The sequence below is a fragment of the Leptonychotes weddellii genome, chromosome 8 (assembly GCF_054177405.1).
Source record: "Leptonychotes weddellii isolate Sample4059 chromosome 8, ASM5417740v2, whole genome shotgun sequence".
NCBI classification, from domain to species: domain Eukaryota; kingdom Metazoa; phylum Chordata; class Mammalia; order Carnivora; family Phocidae; genus Leptonychotes; species Leptonychotes weddellii.
Genome location: NC_138376.1, coordinates 70,114,653 through 70,119,047, shown reverse-complemented (window position 1 = coordinate 70,119,047; position 4,395 = coordinate 70,114,653).

Below are 4,395 nucleotides of genomic sequence, written 5' to 3'. Positions count from 1 at the left end.
GTCTCCTACTCCTCCGCCATCTTGCTCCCCAAACAGCAAAATTATCGGTCAGAAAGACTTGCAGCTTAGAGAAGACAGTAGTTTAGAGAGCATGCAGAGCTCATTGGATAGCTTCCAACACACACTTTTGGTCTGGATTCCATTCAAAGGATGCTTATTTGTGGACTAGCCAATATAATGTTCCAAGCAGAATGCCCACTTGCTTCCAATACCAAAAGAGTTCAATAAATTGTTGGATCTCTCCTTGGGAAAGTGACAGCAGTTTTTCCTTGACTGCTGGAGGTTTGAGAGTTTTGATATAAACTCACATAGGCCCAAGATACACTTTGGCTGGCAGTCCTCTAAATTACTTTGGGATTTATCAGCCACTCTTGCTGGTAGAAATGTAATAGCACCACAGTGAAGGCCATTGACACTGAGGCTTCTGACTTGCCAATGTACAAGTCATCTATTTAGCAAAAACTTCAGACATTAGAAGGTAGAGGCATTGGTGTTACCCTGGGGCTCAACCCCTGGTGGCAAATGGCAGGGGAATTTATGTACTCCTGGGGGAGTACTGCAAACATATATGGAAGGCCTTACTACATGAAGCACATTGGTCTTGGTCCTTGGGTGTCAGTGGGACAGAAAAGAAGGTGTTTGCAATGTTCAACTCAACACATCTAGTGTCATCAATCTGTGCAATGGATTCATTTATAGGCTTATAGCAGCAACAAGTGGATCCAATGGCAAAAATCCATTGTAAACCCCCATCTCCCATTATCATTTTTCATTGGCCATATAGGGTTATTGTGTTAATTTTGCAACCTACTCTTGCTACCTTTAAAATTTAACCAAAGCTGTGATTTCCATTTGTCCTCCTCGGATTATATATTGTTTCTGTTGGACCACTCTGAATAGGATAGGCAATATCAGATAGGCAGACATACTGGGAAGTGATTTACACATACTATTAGCAATTTCCTATATATTACACTTCCTGACTGGGAGAATCCATTCTGGATTTTATAAGTATTCACAGCACACACATTAATATACACTAATGTGTATAAAACATTAATATACATTACTATACATTCCTCAGTAAAAATCACAATATTATATTGAATCAGTCCAAAGAGCTCCACTGCAAGGATATATTAGCTCTCCTTCTCCAATGTGTACCTAGCCCAAATTTTATTACCTGAATCTGGATATCCCTATACCTACCCTGAGTTGGGCACTTTTCTTCAATAGAATTATATAAGTTTTAGTTTCTTTATTCTTCCAAATTTGCCAGCTTACCTAGATGAGTACTCATGGCCTTTGGTTCTCCTTGGGATCAGGGACATCTAGAACTCATTCAAAATCATCTTTCTCAAAATGGCTTAAGTCAGGGTAGTGAATAGAGAAGATTCAAAGAGCCTAGAGGAATTAGAGGGCAAGGCAAACTTACTTTCAAATTTGAATAGAGTGGTTGTGGCATGCAGCTCAACCAAATGAACCTCTCATGTTTTCAGTCCATCCAAAACCTCGTACTGACACCACATATTTTAGATCTGGGGACCCCTTCATTCAACTGCCATTGTCACATTGCTTTCTGGTTGAGGCTGTGGGATTTATTTCCTTTGACTTATTTGCATTTGACATACACAGTGGTGCCTTTTTTTTTTTTTCCTCACAGATTTCACCTTTACCTAGGGTATCTGCAGTCCCATTATCAAAATAACAACTCTTAAGTTCTTGTAGGGTCTCTACATAAAGCCTAGGGGAGTTTTCCAAGGTGGCATGGCTTGCTAAACAAGTTCATCCAGATTTCTCGGGGTCCATTTCTCATTCATTAGTGGGTCATTTTCATCAGCATTGTAAAACTCATCCAGGGCAGTAAGAGCCCCAGTACTAGTCAATGCCTCATCTGTGGTTTCTCAAAGGAGTCTGTCTTTCCCATGGAAATCTCCCTTAGAGGGCCAAAGTTCCCTCATAGTAGCCAGGACCCACTGCAAAAAACCCTGATGATATTTATTGTCATCTCTGACAGGATCTAGGATTCTACATTGCAGAAGGAACTAAGACATAACACAACCCATCTATGGCCATTCTTCCTTAATAGGCGTATGTGCCTCAAGTCAAGCATTATATCCCCACATGTCTCATCTCCCAAGTCAACTAACAAAAATTCTAATATTTTGCCTGATTTCAGCCCACAGTGGTCATAAATTTCCCTCTACTCTTCCTTGGAACATCTCTTTTGAATGAAAGGCAGTGAAACTTTCTGCCATCAAACCCCAGGACAAATCTTAGTACCAGTTGTTGCAAAGCCACAGACCTGAGGATGACGACCAGATGGGAGCCCAGTTTCACCTCTTACAAGAGAATTAGCAGCACCCAGCACATCATATGGGTAGTTGTCTTTGTACTTACATCCTAGTGCTTTGCCTGAAACCATCTCCTCAATTCCTTTTAATTAAAAGGTAATAAAGTAGAGGACTCTATTTACCTACTTGACCATACATGAAATTTCCTCTACTCCTATTAACTGGCCAATGGGACCTTAATCTTTCCTCTTTCAGAAAGCCACATCTCTCAGAAAAATGGAGAGGTTTGAGATTTCACTAACAAATTATTCTGTCTTTCTTTCATGGATGCTCACAGAAGACAATCAATCAGCCAATCAATCTCTTGGATAAAAAGCAAAAGACTTTACTATTTCTAATGACTGTTATACCCCAAATATCACTATTTATGCTGGGTCCTCAAGCTCCAGTTCCCATAGGGTAGCATGAAGAGCTTCACGTGATATCTATGTATGTATTGGGTTACAATACAAGGGAGAAAACATGAGTTAGAGAAACCAACTCCTTTCTAATAGGTAGAAAGCATGCCTGATTTTTACCCAAAGGGAAAGATATTTTTGTTATACTGGACGGTAGTATTAATGACAACAACAATAAAAATTAACAAAAACCAATCAACAAACAACAAAACAAAACAAAACAAAAAACTCCACCACAAAAAAACTACCAACCAACCAAACAACTGCTCTTGCTCCAGAGGAAACAACTACCTCTATTTCCTGAGGCTATTTACTATGCTCACAACCTTGAAATAAGAATCCAGAACAAGGGTGCCTGGGTGGCTCAGTTGGTTGGGCGACTGCCTTCGGCTCAGGTCATGATCCCAGGGTCCTGGGATCGAGTCCCGCATCGGGCTCCCTGCTCCGCGGGAGGCCTGCTTCTCCCTTTCCCACTCCCCCTGCTTGTGTTCCCTCTTGCTGTGTCTCTCTCTGTCAAATAAATAAATAAAATCTTAAAAAAAAAAAAAAAGAATCCAGAACAAAGGCCTAAGCCTCTGCTCATAAAATATGCAAAAATGTAGAGGCCCATGAAGCATTGTCTCCCAACATTACCTGTAAAATATATATTAAAGTGCATGCTGTCTCTATCTTTGTTTCTGTCTCCATCTCTCTTTCTTTTCCACACACACACAGCAAATGTTAAAGAAGTGTTTTTGAGGTGTCTTATAGCTTTAAAACAATTCCCTGAAATTTTATATTAAAAATATCAGGATGTTCATTTGAAGTAAGCCTCAGAATTTCTTTAATAGCTGATAGGATAAAAAAAAAAACCCTCTGACTTTTTTAGTAATCATTAATGGGAAATGGAATGAATTCTAGCCATATTCATAAACTAGGTAAGGGGAACGACGGTGGAGAATAATGGGAGACTGATATGTGGTAATGTTGAAAGTCACAGAATTAGGAGCATTATGTGTAGCTAAGCAGATATCAGGCTGAGGAAATAGGCTGGAATGAGAAAGTTTGGCAAATATTTGAAAAAAGAAAAGAATTCGAGTTAAATTGATAAATGAAAAGAAATCCAGTCAGTTAAGGTGATGGAGGAGGAGTGAGGGTAAAGTAGTCCCGCTTCACTGAGCAAGATAATAGTCTGCTCAGAGTATTCTGGGCCCAAGAATTTGAGAGACTAAAGATTTAAGGTGGCTATAAAAGAATGAATTGTAGTAGTTGACATCGGAAGGATGAATAGGGATATCAATTGAAGCCCACTCAATGTAAGAAAAATCTGGCAATGTTTCAGAGATGATGGTAGTCAAAACTATATATGGAAGAAGAAAAAATTCCTCTCAGAATTTTTCAGTACAGAAGCCATTTAACTCACATGGAAGTGAAGGTCTTTGGGACAGCCAGCTATTTCACAGGACATAAAGATCTTCTCCAGTGGGAGGTAACAGATACAGCCCTCCCAGCTCCTGTCTAAAGATATATGCAGCACAAGTTTAGGAAATGCTTATTATTATATTATTTTTATTGTACCATAAATATTCATAGCATCATACCACAGAGGAAAATTGTGCTGAAGGAGAGAGAATTCCAGCATCAATGAGCTTATGGAGCAATGT